This window comes from Megalobrama amblycephala, linkage group LG1 (genome assembly GCF_018812025.1).
Source record: "Megalobrama amblycephala isolate DHTTF-2021 linkage group LG1, ASM1881202v1, whole genome shotgun sequence".
Lineage (NCBI taxonomy): Eukaryota > Metazoa > Chordata > Actinopteri > Cypriniformes > Xenocyprididae > Megalobrama > Megalobrama amblycephala.
Window position 1 is genome coordinate 63,783,259 of NC_063044.1, and position 19,541 is coordinate 63,802,799.

Below are 19,541 nucleotides of genomic sequence, written 5' to 3' on the forward strand. Positions count from 1 at the left end.
CTCCGAAGCTTCATGAAGCAGTGTTTTGAAATCGGCCATCACTAAATAAGTCGTTATTTAGGTTTTTTTTTGGCGCTCCAAAAATATTCTCGGCGCTTTATAATATTAACATTGAACCACTGTACTGACATGAACTGATTTAAATATGTTTTTAGTACCTTTATGGATCTTGAGAGAGGAAGTGTCCATTGCTCCCTATGGAGTCCTCATGGAGCCATCGGATTTCAACTAAAATATCTTAATTTGTGTTCTGAAGATTAACGAAGGTCTTACGGGTGTGAAATGACATGAGCGTGAGTAATAAATGACAGAATTTTCATTTTTGGGTGAACTAACCCTTTAAGGCATTAACATGGACTCTTTGATTGTTCCCACTAACTCAAATCTTTTCAATGCATTCACACACGCAAAAAATCTTATTTATTTGTTCAATAGCCAACATTGTTATGTTGAGTTGCATTCACAAATTATTGAGCCCAAAGATTCCAAAAGTCTGAATCTCAAGACACTTACTGATTTTCGGTCAAAACATCCAATGCTGACAGAATCTTTCTCAGTTTAAGCAGTGTCTAAATTTAAGAGCATATAAATTGATTTGCATAGAATCAGTAAGTTTTTCAAACTAATAATATGCTCCTTTACAGACCACCCTGAAAAATATGTGCTATGCTTGTCTTTAAAATTATGACAGCGAAACACTAGGGTGAATTTGGTTAAAACCAAGCGGCAACCTCCCGCAGCTTCTCGTGAAGCCAATACGGAAGAGACTGAAACTGCGATTCATCGACTGGCCGCTAGGGACAGGCTGCAGAAGAGAGCAGAATGTTAAAACGGCCAAGTTTACAGCAGAAAAAAACGTTTACAGCCTGGTTCAAATTGTGGTTTTGGTCTATACTGCTAATTTTGCCGTTCATGACAACTCTGAGTGGGGTGAATGTTTTTATAACTCATCCGTTTAAATTATACTAAGCCTTAAAGTTCTGCATAATTAAGGGCGTGGTCACTTGAGTGACAGGTAGATTGCCGCTGCTGTCTGCGAGCCGTCATGTCACCTCAGCAGCTAATTTCAGTTATAAAATATGGCTTGCTGCATTAATAGTCGAGACTGATGTGCGTCTGTGTACATGCGCTCGCATGCGGAAGATAAACAGAACACACGTTGTTGGATCGTGGCATTGGCTAAAAGTTCCTGAGATTTACTACAATGACAATAGCAGGAGGATATAAAACTCAGACAGCACTGCTTGGATATTATAACTAAAACTGCTGCACTATTTTGAAAAATTATACTTTGGACACAAGCTCATTTGTTTGTGAGATATATACGATCGCAGACAGTTTTACAACATAAACGCTGCTCAGATTGCATTATTTCTTGAAGAACGATGATGAAGGGCAGATCATTCAGAAGAAATGTGATGCAAACATATTTTTTTACAGTCTATGGTTAAAACATAGATTTGGGTATTGACAAATTTCACAATTTGATTATGATTCACAAACTTGCGGTTGATTCAATAAAACGTGTAGGCCGGACTTGATCTTGTCCGTCAGGGATTGACTGGATGGTTGTGGTTCGCTATTGCTGTGATCTCATGTGAGTCATCATCAGAGAAGAGACGTCGTAATAGAGATGGAACTTGTTTTAATTTAAAGATTACAAGGGCACATGAATTAATAAATAAAGAAAGATGTGCATGGATAAATCATTGACATCACTGATATCAGGGCCTTAACTCAGGAGTAAACACACAGACACAAATACACATTCTCTCTTGCTCCCTATCTTGGTCTTTCTCCAACACACAGTTGTGTACAAACAGTAATCTTTCTCATATATACCACAGTCAGCTTTAATCCTTTAGAAATTCATCAAAAAGTGATGTTAGAAAGCCAAAGATGCCATCTCAACATTTATTTATGAGTTCGAAAGAAGTAAATGGTAACCCTTCACAAGTAACTTGTTTACACTTAAACAGTATGAAATAAGATGAGATATTAAGTAGATATTAGATATTAGGTGTTGCCTATAGCAGGCACCTCCACACTGAAACTAGAAGATTAATCAAAACACCTTCAGGGGAAACATAGCTGTTGATTACAGCATGAAAATACCCCATAAATGGCAAAGTCTGAGTCAGCTAAATGTGTGCGTTTCTTTTTAAGGAAGACTGTTTTTCATACTGACACCCTGACAACTTTGATTACTGACAGGCTTTTGGGCAAAATATACATACAGGAGATGAAATTATAAAGGTGTTAACAGGAAAGAGAGTGAGAGAATGAAAGGAGAGATATATTGAGCACAAGTGTGAAAGGGAGGGGCATGCACGCTGAAAAGGTGAGATAAAGGGAACTGGCAGGGTACAATGCACAAAATGAAGAGAAAAAAGATGGAGAGAAGAACGCATGTTGAGGAAGATACAAATTCTCTGATGCTTAGGGCTGTGTGGTCCACATTTAGATTCACACGTAAAGCAAATATACCTAAATTTAGGTCTGCCTGTTTGGGTGAAAGTGTTCATTCTTATCTCCGGCCCTCACTTAAATGAAAAATATACAGAAATATCTGGACAAGAAGTGAGAGGTGTTGCAGTGGATGCTCTCATTAAGGATAATTCAAGATCTTTTGGTGGGGGAACATCTGCTCAGTTTTAGCTAACGTTGGGGTAAAGTGATTATGTGATCCCCTGCGGGAGTTCGGCAAGTCACACACACCAGCGTTTACACATATCTGGTGCGTTTGTGTTCCACTGCTGTATGTCTAATATGCTGAATCCCCTCAGAGACACTGTTAATTAAACAGACAGACTGGCATGTCCTGCTGAAGCTCTGGGGGAAGCTATAAGTGTATAATGTATCATTGCACAACTATGTGAATGGACTGGAGTGCTGTTACCTGGAAAGAGATGCTGGATGAAAATCACGCATGGGGCATAAAGCTGTGCTGAGAACTTGCAGAGACAGGATGTGACATCAGAGAAAGACGGCGCCACAAAGTAATAAAAAGAAATCAACACAACCTTCTATCACTGTGCTCTAGCTAGGCGCAAGATAAACAAACATATGGAGTGAATAGTGATTTGAGGACGGTTCTTTTTAATGAATCTGATTCAGAAATGAAACTCATGAGCCTTACTGAATCATAGTCTGATTCAGTCAGACTGAATCATTGACTGAATCAGTTCAGTGACTCATTTAGAGCACAAAATATTATGTACAACTTAAAATGAGCCAATGTTACAATAAAAAATTGTAATCATTTTTAAATCATTTTTAATTAAACCAATACTATTTCTTTCTATGTTTTATTCATCCAAAAGCATTTAATGTATAATTCCTGATGTTTTGCCACTGAAATGGAAATATGTGTTAAATATTTTCCTATTTCAGATTTGTCGTTTTAAATTTGACATACACTACCGTTAAAAAGTACAGGTCAGAAGAAATTCTTTTATTCAGCAAGGATGCATTAAATAATAATAAAAAAAATCAAATAATCCAGAAAAAATGTATCACAGTTTTCACAAAAATATCAAGCCGCACAACTGTTTGAACAACTTTGAACGGTGGTGCATATACTTTTCTTACTTCCTGTCTCACAGCAATGGGTCCATTATTTTGGGACCACAACAATCCAGCAACAAAACTGTACAGCAAAGCAATGAGAGCAGAAGTGGACTTGTGGTTCAAAATAACTAGCTTCACAAACATTACACTAGGAAGTGTAAGTGTGTACATGTGTAATGTGTGTATAAGTGTGTGTTTTTGGAAAGCCCAGCTAAGGCAGTGTGCTTTTTACAGCTGAGCTCCTTCAGGCAGAAGATTTAAATGGCATAATTCACATTATTTAACAAAAAACACACACGCACACGCACCATGCATCCAGGCCTTTTTTTTTTGTTGCTCTCTCCTTCAGCTGCTGAGTCCATTTGTAAGAAAGCAGTGAGGTGACAGAGGGAATCCAGAGGCAAGAGGAGAATGCCAGCACAAGTGCTCCAGAGAAGCATTTTTATAAATGAATGCAATAATAATATTTCCCAGCATTTCTATGAATGGTAATGTACTGTGATGAAAAAAAACAAAAAAACAAGTGGCCTGCAGAGATGTCATTTTTAAACACAGAGAGGACAGAGCATGGGTGAAAATAACTGTATATTTAAAATAGAAAGGTCAAACCAAACCTCACTCTCGCTCTCTCATCTATCTATATAAACACACACATCCACACAAACACTGGAGCTTATTCACCAAACCATGCAGAAATTGTAAATGACTTGGGGGAAGAGAGACAGACTGTTCTGAATACACACACGCTACAGCCATTTACATACACAATACTGCTCACATTCATGCACGATTCACAGAAAAGGCCAGTATTTCACATCTATAATCCTCAAACACATATGTGCACCATACATACACACACACACATGCTTCAACTTAAAACAGAGAACTGTTAGAGAAATGGATCACAGACTGTGTATGTACGTATGTGTCTATGTAAAAGGGTGAACGGGATTAATCTCCCCAGCAACCCTTCCCCCAACCCCTTCTTTCTCTCAGCTCTCCCTCGTCCCTTATTCATCTGTTCATCTGCGCCTGTGTGTCACTGTTAACTTCATCCATCCTCTTCCTTTCGCCTTCACCATCTTTTCCATCTAACAGGATTTTTGGGGGTTGTGCAAAGCATGTTTGCTGGATAGGTAGCTTCTCAGCTGAATGGTGTAAATCAAATTACAGACTCTACACTTTCCCCAAAACCCTGATTATGAGCCCTTCACCCACTTTTTCCAGTTTCTTACTGGTTTATGACAGGAACCTATTGATGATATAGTGAATGACCAGTGTAAGCACATCTCAAGAAGGAGCAGTTCAGCAAAAAATATGAATTGATGAATGAAATGAATAAAAAAAAAAAGAGCTGAGATGTGCAGCAAAACAAAAGTTCAGACCAAATCTGCTCATCCCCCTTTACACCCTTGTGAAACATAATTCATTCATCATTGGCAGGTTTATATACACCAACGTTAGGTAAGGTATTTTAATGTTTTTGAAAGAAGTTTCTCATGCTCAATAAGGCTAAATTAATTTGATCAAACTGTAATAATATTTAAAATAACTACTTTCCATTTTAACATAACTCAAAATGTATTTTATTCTTGTTTTGGCAAAGCTGAATATTCAGTAGCCATTACTTCAGAGTTACATGATCCTTCAGAAATCATACTAATAATATGTATAATATGTATATATAATATTAATGTAAATGAATGTATAATATTAATATATATAATATGTATAATATTATTGATAATAATTCTTATTATTATCAATGTTGAAAACAGTTGTGCAGCTTAATGTTTTGTGGAAATCATGAACTTTTTTTCAGGATTCTTTGAGGAATAGAACGTTTATAAGAACAGCATTTATTTAAAATCTTTTGTAACATCATAAATGTCTTATAGGGTTAGTTCACCCAAAAATGAAAATAATGTCATTAATTACTCACCCTTATGTCGTTCTACACCCGTAAGACCTTCATTCAACTTCAGAACACAAATTAAGATATTTTTGATGAAATCCGATGGGTCAGTGAGGCCTCCATTGAGAGCAAAGCCACTGAACTTCTCAAGATCCATAAAGGTACTGAAGACATATTTTAAACAGTTCATGTGAGTTCAGTGGTTCTACCTTAATATTATAAAGTGACAAGAATACTTTTTGTGCAACAAAAAAACAAAATAACGACTTTTCAACAATATCTAGTGATGGCCGATTTCAAAACACTGCTTCTGAGCTTTACAAATCTTTTGTTTCGATTTTGATTCAGATCTCATATCAAACGGCTAAACTGCTGAAATCATGTGACTTTGGCGCTCCGAATGACTGATTCGATTCGTAAAGCTCTGAAGCTTCAAGAAGCAGTGTTTTGAAATTGGCCATCTCTAAATATTGTTGAAAAGTCATTATTTTGTTTTTTTGGTGCACAAAAAATATTCTTGTCGATTTATAATTTTAAGGTAGAACTACTGTACTCACATGAACTGTTTAAAATATGTTTTTAGTACCTTTGGTTCAGTGGCTTTGCTCTCAACAGAGGCTTCACTGAGCCATCGGATTTCAACAAAAATATCTTAATTTGTGTTCCGAAGATGAAGGTCTTAGGGGTGGAGAACGACACGAGGGTGAGTAATAAATTACATTTAATTTTTATTTTCATTTTTGGGTGAACAAACCCTTTAACTGAGACTTGTAATTCTGATTGTTACAATATGACTACATTACTGGTGAAGCGATTTTTCCTTGCATTCGGCACTGAGCAAGTTTTAATTTCGGACCCTGCTCACGTCCTTTGCCTTCACCATCCCTATCTCACCCTAGACGTCCATTATCATTTGCTGCTCCACCCTGACCTCCATTCTGCCTCTCTGATCATTATTCAAGCACCACAGACAGTAAATGTACTCTTATAAACCAGAAGGAACAGTTCATGAATATACAGTATATGTGCATGTCTATGAGCCTCTGACAAAGTGTTGGCTTGTCCTGCAATGTAAAAATTGGTTCATTATGGGTCGAATCTAATATTAATTCTAAAACATGTATGTACATAATATATATGCATAACACACAGGTACTGCCAATGGTATGGTGGAGTATGTGCTGCTAAAAAGAAAAGGAAAAATGCCTCATGATTCAAACTGGCAAGGATTGTGCAATATCAAGAAATGCACACACACAAACACTTAGAGAGATTATGGTATTGATTGCTGTCATTTCTGGAGCTCTTTTCTTTATTAGACTGCTGCTAAAGTGATGAGAATCAGAGTGATAATCGTTACCGGTTACACAAACACACTTAAATACACACGTAAACTAGAATCTGGAAACCACGTTGTTGTTTGAATGTATTAATATGATAAATATAACAATTAATACAAAATAATCTTCTTGTAATGATACTCAACCAAGCATTAGACATTATGTTTATGATCAATCACCTCCTAATAACAGATTAGTTTAAATTGCTTATAATACTGAAAATCTGTGCTCTTTCTTTGTCTAAATGATGAGGTTATTTTTGTTATTTTTATTACAACATTATACCTATATATTTTCCATACAGAATGACTTAAACAAATGATCCATAAAAAAACAACTGAGCTTTTGATTTGCGAGTATAAATGAGGAAGTTTAAGCACTGCACTGTACAGTGGCTACTGACCTGAGAAGCCATTTCTGTCACTCCGTGAATTTTTGACCAACGAGGCTGATGAGACAGAATGAAGAAAAAAAAAAATGTTGCTGTTGTAGTCAATCAACAAATTATTAATTCATCATTTATTTGTTATATTTCTATATAATTTTGAAATGAGACAAAACCATGCATGAACAGCAGAGGAAAAAAATACTACCAGTCTTTTACCATAGTTTCCTAGTTTTATACCAGTGGGATAAAGCTTAATTTTAATGACTGTTTTATTAAAAAGCAACAAATTATATTTGTGAATGCATATTTTTAAATACACACTGTCATACAAGTCAAACGTTTGGGGTCATTACAATATGTGATGTTCTTTTGAATTTTATATTCATCTTTTGATGAATCAAGAAAAATTCCACAAAAATATTAAGCAGCACAATTGTTTTCAACGTTGATAATAATAATAAGAAGAAATATTTCTTGAGCAGCAAATCAGTAGAATGATTTCTGAAGGATCATGTGACACGTGCACATGACGTGCATCACAGGAATAAACTACATTTTAAAATATATTTAATAAGAAAACTGTCTTTTTAATAATGTTTCACAAGGTTGTTTTTACTGTATTTTTATTGAACTTTTGAACAGATTCAATAAGTAATTAATTTGACTGATTCAAACCAACAAACCAACTCTTTTTGAAAGATTCAGTAAAAGAAATGGCTGATAAGAGTCATTCGTGTGTGAATCAGACTGTGTTTGAGCACTGTATTTTTGTGTGCAGCCAGTAAAGACATGTGGAAATGTTGCTTACTTATTGTCTTTGCATTATTTTTTCTTGAGCTAGTCTTAAAATATCATCTCATTCAACTGCAAGTAAACAACCTGGATAATATATTTTTCCTTTGTCGTGGAGTAACACTGCCGCTAAATAGCAATGCAGAAAACAACTCTGCATACACACACACACACATAATTAATCAACACACACAGTGAGTGAATTAACTCAGGGGAACTGTCAACATTACCTCAGCTCACCTCATTATCTCTCTCTTTTACTCTCCGTATGGTCTCGCTCTCTCTTCTTTCTTGGTCTGACCTCTACTTATCACCCATGCTTTTTCTATTAATTTCTTCATTCCAATCTTTCTTGCTTTCTATAGTACCTGTTATTAACATTTGTCTCAGTTGATCAGATCACAAGTGGACAGATTTCGCTTACACTTGAAATAACATGAATCTCAAATGCGTCTTTGATGAATACATTCATCAAATTGTATATTTAGCCATACCTAGCTAGTAAAGTACAAAACATGTTTTGGAGCAATGGCGGCGTTACATGCTATGCTGACATTGGCACTACAATGATAAACAGGGTTGTGTTCACCATGTCACAGTGGAGTAAAGATTTAGTGAAGGTTCACAATCACGGTTTTCCATTGGAGGAAAATTTAGCAAGACCGCACTGGGTTTGACATATTCTGCCCTGCAGATTTAAAAAACAAAAACAAACAAAAAAGTACACACACACAAACAACAAATCTCTGCTAGATATTGTGGATAAACATGGGCAAAACCTGATATTCCAGACACATTGTTGGAAATACTTTCCCTTGCACGTCAACTTTAATATTTACACAGCTTGGCCCTAGAACATCTTTCACACAGTTGTAAACAGTGGAGCTACACTAGCTGTTGTCTTGACCTCAAGCTCACTGTCCGAAAACACACAGCAAACGGTTCTATTCTATTCTATTCTATTCTATTCTATTCTATTCTATTCTATTCTATTCTATAGCTTGAGGAGGTGGTCATCATCTGCTGTCATCATCTTCTAGTAGATACTGCAGGAAAGATCCTGAACTCAAAGCCATGGACGCTAACTGTGGCCTGATGCACAAAGTTGGTTTCAGTTGCTAGGTAAGTTTAAGATTAGTTTGAGCAAACTCTGTTTTTTTGGGATCACGAAGGTGTATTGGTTTTTAGCGGTGTTCATCGCCCTGGTAACTTATGCTACACAGCTAACCTGCTCTGTAGCAGGTTTTATTCTGGCTTAGAGATTGCAAACCAAAACTGGACCAATCAACTGTGAGTAAAGTGAAATATCTGATGCAATAAAGCCACTCCCCCTGTATCTCTCACTCCAAATTAAAGCAGTTTATAGTGAAAAAATTATAGACAAAATAGCTTATCTTTTGCTACTAATTTTTTTATATTATATGAATTAGCTATAATAATGCATAATTCATATAATATAGTCATATAATTATTATATTAATTGATAATTAATATTAAACTTTGCTTTTAAATTCATATAAATACATGGATTAATCTATAAAGATTTTAAACAATTTAAGCTTACGTGTATTCTTTTGAGCTCTTTGTGATACTATATAAATTATTAGGCCTATTTCTTAGATTCACATGTTTTGATATAGTCAGATATTTTCATTCAGCTGGCTTCTCAAACTTTCAGTGTTTATTCCTGCCATGTAAATGCATTTAATTTCATGATATTTTTTATAACAATCTCTTAATCTTCAGAAGAGAAGTGAATTGCGCAGCTTTCTTGCGAGAAGTGAATCAAACGGACATTCTCCATTTTCCGTGTGATTGGCTGTTTGCCGCACGTGTCACACTTTCAGGTGCATGTGCTTCAGAATTAATCGCAAACCCTGGATCAAACCTGAGTTGACAGAGAATTTGTCAACTCTAAACCTACTCTGAAACTCAGCTGTTGAAGTAGGACAATAATATTTACAGGTACTTTCCACTCTTGTACTTACTGTATAATATAGCACCTACAATTCAGGTCTCAAACTATTCTCTGCACTTTAGGGAGGCAAATGAGAGAATGCATCAAATCCCAAATCCATAGACTCCAGCATTCATAGATTCAACTCTTAATAACATGAATTATGCATAAACTTTGTGTGCCATCACAGACCTTGACTGCTAAATCTAATCCACGGCTGAAGCATATTAGTGCTGCATCTGCTTGTTATGTGACATATTAAAGCTTCTGCGTGTACTTTACCGTACCTTCCTCTATGCCTCGATAATTGTGTCTTAAAACTTTTTTTAGCTTCTTATGCTAAAATATCATCACTCAAATGTGTGTGATATTTGGATGGCTTAAATCCATTTTGTACATATTTTTATGATCCATATTTGAACCTTCTTTTGATTTTTTAATCAAGTCACATTTACTTGAGATTGAGAAGCAAAATGGTTTAAAATAAAATGTATTGCTTTATGAAAAATGTATCAAAATTAGGTTCAATACTTAAAACAAGCAAAATATCTGCCTATAAGGCAAGATGTAACTTAAGTCAGGACTTGAGGGAAAACCAGTTTTTCTTACCTAATATGGAATAACTCATATATTTTTTTATTGTTTTAAGCATAAACTTTTTGATAAGATATTAAGTCTTGATTTCTGATGAAATAAGTAATTTTCCTTCTCAAGTAAATGTATCGTGATTTAAGAATGTTAAGATATTTGTACTGGAAGACAAGACAAAAAATACTGAGTAAGAAATTCATTTTTTGGCAGTGAAAGGAGGAAGAAAAGAGGAGAAGAAACACACAATAGTACCATGAAGTGAAGCACAGCTTAGAACGAGTATAGGAAATATTTCAGTCTCCATGGAAACGATGACTTGCCATAGAGGGGATTTCTCCAAAATCTGAGCTTTAGGCCTTTGATCAAGGTATGTGCGAGAATGTGTGTCTGTGTGCGCATTTTTTTTTTTTGAGAGAGAGAGAAAGAGAGAGAGAGCAGCAGCAGCTATGTGTTCCTCAACTGATGGCTCACAATCCCATACCTATACAGATGATTCCATAACAAATGAAAAGCATGCAGAGATTAGACTCTAACAATGGAATTCCATTTCCATGGACACAATCAATTCCAAAGGCAAACAATGCAATTCCATTACAGTTTAGAGTGCATTAAACCATAGGAAAATTCAGATGTTGGCCTCTAAGAGAAATATTTACAGGAATTGCCCTCTACGTTGCAATAAATCATCCAGCAAATGCTTTCTTTTCTCTCTTTCCTCTCTACCTTACACACTCTTACAGTATAAACACTCTGTCAGACAATATAAATCAACAAAGTTTGTAACTAGGAGAAAATCCATGGAATGTGTCTCACCTCCTTTTCTATTTTTACAGGTTGAGTTAAAGCTTGTTTGTCTGAGGGGCACTTGTCTCCTTCCCCTTTCCTTCTAACTCATAACTGTTAAAATTACATCAAGCTATTTAAAACTTTAGAGAGATTTAAGGTTCAAGGACAGAGGGGATCAAAATGAAAGAGAAGGCCAGAGAGGAAGAGCCGCGGAGCAAATGCAAAGATGCTGGGTTAGCGTTAGCTCGCTAGCATATGTGTCGCTGGCGGGCTTTTTCCTCGTCTGGAGCACATGGTGGCCCTGCGCTCTGATTGGCCCGGTCCTTGTGGCCATGGAAACCCAGCCATGGGTGAATGATACCCCCTCTGAAAATGACTTGGGGAAAAGACAGGAAACAAGGACATCACTCTCTCTCTCTCTCTCTCTCTGACACACACACACATTCTGTCTAATACTTTTTGACCTGTGTCGGAGGACTCATGTTTTATGTTGATGATGTAACCAAGGGGTCTGTCACTCTGCTCATGGCAGGATCACTGAGGGAGAATTAGAGGTGAACAAAGAGGAGAAACAGATCACATTGTTAATTTACTCCTGTTGTAAAAGCATAATTACCATAACACTTCTTAGGAAGTGTACACTTAGAAGAGACAGATACGCTCTGTGTGTATCTTCAGTTTGGCAACTACCCACATTATATTTGCTTAACTGAGTGAAACAGTACATGCTAAACAAAATAATACTCTTCCTTGAAACATTGTTTTTATGTTTTTTTTTTATTTATGTATTGTCTATTTATTGCCTTTGTCAGAGCACAACAGTAAGGATCCTTTTTCTACTGGCCAAATCATATTTATCAGTTTAAAGGGTTAGTTCACCCAAAAATTAAAATTCTGTCATTTATTACTCACCCTCATGTCGTTCCACACCCGTAAGACCTTCGTTCATCTTCAGAACACAAATCAAGATATTTTTGATTAAATCCGATGACTCAGTGAGGCCTGCATAGACAACAATGGTACTTCCTCTTTTAAGATCCATAAAGGTACTAAAAACATATTTAAATCAGTTCATGTGAGTACAGTGGTTCAATATTAATATTATAAAGCGACAAGAATATTTAAAAAAAAAAAAAAAAAAAAAAAAAAAAATAATAATAATTTTAACTATCTAGTGATGGCCGATTTCAAAACACTGCTTCTTGAAGCTTCGGAGCTTTACGAATCAAATCAGTGGATCGGAGCACCAAAGTCACGTGATTTCAGCAGTTTGGCGGTTTGATACGCGATCCGAATCACTGATTCGACTCAAAAGATTCATAACGCTCCAAAGCAGTCTTTTGAAATCGGCTAGATATTGTTAAAAAGTCATTTTTGGGTTTTTTGGCACACAAAAAATATTCTAGTCACTTTATAATATTAAAGTCGAACCACTGTACTCACATGAACTGATTTAAATATGTTTTTAGTACATTAATGGATCGTGAGAGAGGAAATGTCATTGCTGTGAATGCAGGCCTTCAACTAAAATATCTTAATTTGTGTTCTGAAGATGAACGAAGGTCTTACAGGTGTGGAACAACATGAGGGTGAGTAATTAATGACATTATTTTCATTTTTGGGTGAACTAACCCTTTAAATGTATAATTTTAGATTTTAATTTATAATTTAAAAATTCACATTTTATGAGCATTATATTAAAGGTGCTCTAAGTGATCCTGGGTGGAGTAACTTCCTGTTGACGTTCGAAGTGTTGTCAAACAAAACAGAGGCTAGCTAGACCGTCCCTCCTCCTCCTCCTCCCCCTCCCCTCCATGCTTCCTGAAACAGTCATGAACGCGCATTTAAAATCATTCTTGTCGGTTATTGGCTGGAGCGTGTTTATTATGTTTTGTGGTCCAGGCTGCACCAGTTTCTTTTTATTGCCGTTTTTGGAGTTTGTGGCGACTACAGAGACCGCGTTTTTTTACAGTGTGTTCAGGGGACAGGCAGCTAGCCTAAAAACGCGTGACATCACTTAGAGCACCTTTAACAAATAAAACTAGGGCTGCCTTTGACTAAAGATTTTTCTGGTCGGCTAGTAGTCATTCGTTTTAAGCGATTAGTCGACTAATCGCACATTTATTAATAAACCATATAAATCAGAAAACAGAGCCTTTAATGCCTACAGAGCCTAATTAGCACACTGGCAAAAGTAACGATTGTGAATGTGTCAGGAAAAAACAGCAAGGAGACTGCTTTAACATTTTAATAATTAATCGATAAACTAGTGTTTTCTGTATTTTTGGCTACAGTGATGAATTTGACGATGCTGACTCGTCATCTCTGCATTAGTGGATGAGTCTATATGAAGTTTTATTTAACAAAATTCGGGAGGCGGACGTTCAGGTAATCAACCAATCAGTGCAAGAGGAAGCCAGTATATAAAGCCATCTCTCACCTCTATCCCGCGACAAGTTTCACAGCATCCCTCCACCACCCCATCACCTCACTCTTGGCTGGTTTCTATCCCAGTTAATGAGGTGGAGTACTCTGGGTTCGGCCAAATTCCGAGCTCGGAGCCCTTTGATTTCATGTACGTGTAAACCTGTGAAATGCACGTTTCATACGGATCACATAACCTGTGAATATTTGTTTTCCAGTTGCTTTCTATAGATATATTTTTCATGTCTGTGTGAGGCAAGTTTACATGGAGTATCGACGGAGTATTTTAAGTGCAAGTGATCGAGCCAGCGCCTCTACGTTAGCTGTCATGCAGTAACCGTGCTACTATTCAGCTTTCACACTCCGCACAAACACTTGGATAGCCCACGTTTTTCTAGGTTAACGTTAGAGCAAGCGGCATGTAAAGATGCTACTATTTACATGTTTCAGATGATAAGCCATATTTGAGGTCGATGAATGATAGGCGAGCGCTTGGGTGTCCTGCCTGATGTACTGTAATTACCACATAGATCAGCTGCTAATGTTCTGTCCTTCACAGACTGCGTGACTTCGCCGCCACCTCCTGTAGATTTTTTCCCTGCGACTAAGCGACTAATAAAATTTTGGTCAAAGCCTAAGCCTCTTTTCATCGACTAACAGTTTGTCGACTATTAGGGGGCAGCCCTACTGCAAACACTTCAGGAGGAATGTGTTTAAATTACTCACAGCCAGGGGTGCATATCCTGGGGGAACACTTTGGGATAACATCAAAATTGTAAAATGTCCTGTTTGTTGCTTCTCCAGTTGGACATGAGATCTACACCTCTGCTCTACATTCATATCACCCAAGCAAGAGGGACAGAGAAGAAGAAATGGAGAACAGAGTCTGTAATCTAATAGATTTCTTAAGTGTGCTATTTCTTACCCTGTTTTTCACCGTCTCTCTCTTTGACAGGACCCAGACCTGGCTGGGTCAACACAGCCCATGTACTTGTCTTTGACACAGGTTATGTGTCACCACAGAGGCTTGTGTATGAGAAAGAGAAAGTTTTGAAAAAGATGATGTTGGGCAGGCCATGGGAGGGAAAGCTGTAAATCAGTATGGCTTGTGTTTGTGTGTGTGTTTTATGTGGCCTCTGTTGTCTCAGTGTGTCCTGTCTTTGCAGTCATCCCTCGATGTCACATAGCATTAATAGTGAGTGCAGATTTACTCACTCAGCCACAGAAGCTGAGAATGCACACTCACGTGTGTGTCTGTGTGTGTTTGGATGGCAAAGGTTCACTTCGGCAATGAGCTGAGTGGAAGAGAAGAATCACATGAGACTCCTTCCCACTGGGAATGTCACCGAGGATCTATAACTACACACACACACACACACACACACATAAAAACATGCTGCGTCTATGGTGTGTGCATCAGACAGAATGATGGGTCATTATGAATCACCATGATGATAAGGACAGCACTCCTTTGTAGTGCACACACAAAAACTCACATATTACAGAATCTCTTTACAGTGCGTGGATGGGTCAGGTTTTGCTTGGACTGTGGTGATCAAATGCCATAAGAAAGAAGGCCTGATAACAATACTACATAATATCTTAAAATGCAAAAATATCTACATAAAGAAAGTGTTCGCTATCATTCATTTTAATCTCCATATGGATGACAGATTGACAGACTTTGTAACAGACTTACTGAGAGGCTTCAGAGCCTCCCCACTTATCTGATGCCGCCTCGATCTGGGTGGTCAAAACTGGCCTTGACCAGCCGGAACGAAGCAGTCTGTTTTGTCTCTTTATGTGTGTGTATGTTCAGATTAGAAAGCTGTACACAGGCCAGGTTCCTCAGATCAGGCTCCTAGACTATAGAGTGCATGAGCGTGTGTGTAATTGCATGCCAGACTGAATGTGCTCCTCATCGCTCTTTTACCCAGGCGAAGCGCAATTTCCATGACTTTCTTTACTATTTTTCTTTCTACCTTAAAGTCCAAATGTCTACTGTGTGTACGCATGCAATAAGTCACATAGAAACAGTTATCTCACACACAGATAGATCCTGCTGGTAGACTTGAGATGAAAAAGAGAAAAATAGAAAACAAAGAACATAAAATTTAATGAGCGAGTGTGTGTGGGAGAGGGTGTCTTGACATGGCATTGTGTCTGTACACAGGACACACACAAAATGCAGAAATGCTTGAATTTAAAAATGCTAATTATTCATATTATTTAATAAACATGCGTTATTTCAACTATGGGCACTTTTTTGTTATTAGAACCAAAATAGTTTGTTTATAGCACTCTGTTTAGTTTTAAACTTGCAATTAAAATTTTTATGAAAAGTGTGGGTCTGGTGGGAAAGCAAAATCTATACATAAAAGATATTTTTAATAAACACAAATAAGTGATTAAGGCACGGTAAAAAGAGTTTTGTTTTAATCTGACCTTTATATATCAATAAAAAAGCGAAATAAAAATCTATAAATATATTCTTTTGGGATATAATTTTTCAAAACTCACTTTAATACTGCATTATCAGCGTATGCAAGCTTTTCAGAGCAATAAATACATCACTGGGCAAATCAACTTCTTTTGACTCTATGAAAATTATTCAAGCAAATGTTTGCATTGTAATTTGAAATAAAATGTTTGAGCAATCCAGACATATAAGGTGCCTACAAAGCAACGTAAAAAGGCAAAGAAAGAGAGAGTAAACACAGAATGAAGGCATATAGGCAATCTTGGAGTGAATCTATGGTTAAAAAAATGAAAAAGTATCTATATCTATTTACATTGACAACTTCAGTATCAAATAAAAAAAAACATTTTTCTGATGGTTTTAAGATGCCCAACAGAGTTATATTTTACTGGATTTTCTATGACATATTACAATCTGCCTAATGTGAATTAACAATTAACTAACTAAAAGTTGCACTAAATCCTATTAAAAGCCGTTTTAAAATAACTCAGTATTTAAAAAAACCCTAAATAAATGCTAGAGGTATTTTGTGCCTTAACGCACCACCACCTCACCTCTGCTAATTAAATACTTTTCATGCTCTAATATCAGCTAATTGCTTTAATCAGATGATTTAGTGCATAACTGTGACAAATACCTGCAAGGCTTGTTGCTGTGGAACAGTAGAGCCGAACACCACAACTGTTCAGTGTACGATTAACTGAGAAACATGGTGTCCCCTTAGAAGACATTAAACAGACAGACCCGGACCAAACAATGAATAAAACCTTCTGGTCACTATCAGCATGAAAGCAAAGAAAAAAAAATGTATTTAATTGCCTTTTGCAAAACAATGGCAGGACCAATCAAAAACAAAGATCTTTTTATTCCCAAACTATAATCTGAAAAGCATAGACATGGCAAGGGAGGGACTTTCCTGGAGATCTCTGCTTTCAATCATAAATCTTTTTTAAATTTATTGCAGCTGTTTTTATATGAAACAGAAAGGAAGAAGAGAAAAAAGAAAAGTAAAAGATATGTTGTTGTCTCATTAGCAACTTAGTTTAACTACTTTAAGGTCAGTGATCAATACATACAACATGAAGGCTAAATTAAGTAGAAACACGTCCAGTAGCTATTTCTCTTCACACACTTAACTGTGCACAAAAGAAAGCTACTAAAATCTAAACTAAATCCTCAATTTCAGCTTTTGCTCTTTTAAGACCAAGCAAAAGCACTGCAAACAAAAATTGTGAAGTCTGTATTGTCGTTTTGTTCTGTCAGCAAAAAAAAACGCTAAACCAAACCCGTGTATAAAAGTGTCATTACTTGCGCTCCAGAGAGCGATAATGTTTTACAGGGGAAACCACACTATCAATGTGCTGTGTTTTACACAAAAGTGCATGTAATTGTCCTTCATTTAAGTACATAACGTTAGTATATAACTGATTGATATTCATCATAACCTCGGCAAAATGTGGGAACGCGCTCCAGTTCTGTCATTCACGGGCACGTGTGCTGTTTCTCCATACAAAATATCTTCTTGTCAGTAAAATACAAATGACTGAAATATGACTCTTACCGCTCTGCGAGTCTGTGATGATTATTTTATGGAGAAGGATGCCCGGTCAAATGACGGAAGGTCCCAGTGTTTTAATCGCAGCCCAAGTCCTCCGTTGTCGATCTCGCCTCCGTCTCTGTCTTGTCACCGTTGAACCCTTCACGAGACCTCAGAGCGCGACTGAAATGGTCCGATTTTAACATACTGCTCGGCAACAAGCGCTATTTTACGACGTGTTTTGAGTGTTGTTAATGCTCGTCTGCAATCTGTCGTCCTGTTCATAAATTCATTTGGATAAATTCAGTCATTTTGAAGAAATCACTGATGATACTCGCTGGCCGCTGAGTTCATTTTCGCGCGAGCTAGTCTCGTGCCCGTATTTACCTGGCCAAATATTCTGGCAGTGTCATTTTCAATCGCGCGCCTTAAGTCACTCACTACAGTGAACACGTGCGAACTATCCATCCTACTATCTGTCAAAAACGAATGAGCACGATTTCAAGCGGTGTCCGCATCTCCTCTCCGTCCTCGTGGGGAGGCTGGGACACAATGACTGCTTGCACGGCTGACCCACGCCACTTTTTTGGTTGTTTATCACAGGGAAAGGCAAAAGTGCACGACCTTGTCTGAGAGATGCTACGGCGTATTAAAACTGAAGGGGAAGCCTGACGGATGGTTGCACACTGAAGAGAGGCATTTCTGACGTTCACAAAAGTCGAAGGATGATTGACTTGCGCGCAAGCACGATGCGCGCGCCCGCTCTCATGCATGATTTCCTTTTGGACATAAAAAGCCAGTGTGTTCAAACTTCATTTTAAGCTGTTTAATAAATTCTTTTTGTATCTGTTTCGAAATATACATTTGTAATCAATTGGTTTAATACATTTAATAAGAGAAAACAAAGCAAAACCTGGAACATTGGATTGTTTTTTAACATTTAAACAGAAAAAGCTCAATTTCGTTTTAATGATTCCTATCCCAACATACTGTTATTATACTCTTAGTCCCTTCTCTTCTTCAACTTAATTAACCAGGACTTCTAACTTCAACCAGAATTTGAGTTGATGGTTCTTACCCTGAAACCGTGTTCCATCAGACTACAGTCTGAACGAGCCATTGTAACCTCTCCATCTGCTTCTCTGACATTCAGGCACTCTGACAGGAACTTTGACAGGCTGACTGGTTCAGGTGCATTGGCTGACATCTTATACAGACACTGACATTGGAAATGGGGTTTCCTCCTAACCAGAGGCATCTCTCTCCCTCTGTTTTCTTTGTGTTCCTTCTCTCTCTCTTTCTTACTTGTCAAATGATGGCAGGGCTTAGGCTGGTCAGAGTCCAGGGCATGAAATAATTATTGTTACTAGGATGGCATGGATACAATCAAACTGTTCACATAGTTGTGACTGGGAGGTAGGGTGAAATCGGGCTTCCAAAAGTTTGTGTACTCTGGATGGTTTTGTTGTACAGAAGGGTTTTCGGCATATGGCGCTCCAAAACAGCCTGCAGTGACACGGAGTGCTCCAGTACTTCTCTTTGTCACATCATCTTGCTGTGTCTGCCAGAAATTCCCTGGCGCCCTGTTTAACATGAATCTCTCACTCTGTCTTGTGGGAAAGGAGAAAAGGAGTAGGTAGAGAGGCAACACTGAGACGTCGGATCAAGATGGTGACATTGTCACATCAAATCACTCCATTAATCAGTCAGTCAATGTGATTGAACAAATGATCAGACAATCACCACTCATTAGATTTTTTAT

General features: G+C 37.2%; 1 protein-coding gene across 2 annotated transcripts in view; it reads right to left on the reverse strand.

Moving 5' to 3' along the window:
- gjc1 (gap junction protein gamma 1) overlaps positions 1-18,553 on the reverse strand; it is a 30,295-nt gene extending 11,742 nt beyond the window's left edge. The window contains exon 1 of one of the 2 annotated variants that reach the window (XM_048208994.1): positions 17,804-18,553. The gene's annotated coding sequence lies outside the window, so the exon portion shown is untranslated. The remainder of the gene's footprint in view (positions 1-17,803) is intronic. The other variant, XM_048208993.1, reaches the window with a different exon arrangement.
- Between the last annotated feature and the right edge of the window lie 988 nt (positions 18,554-19,541).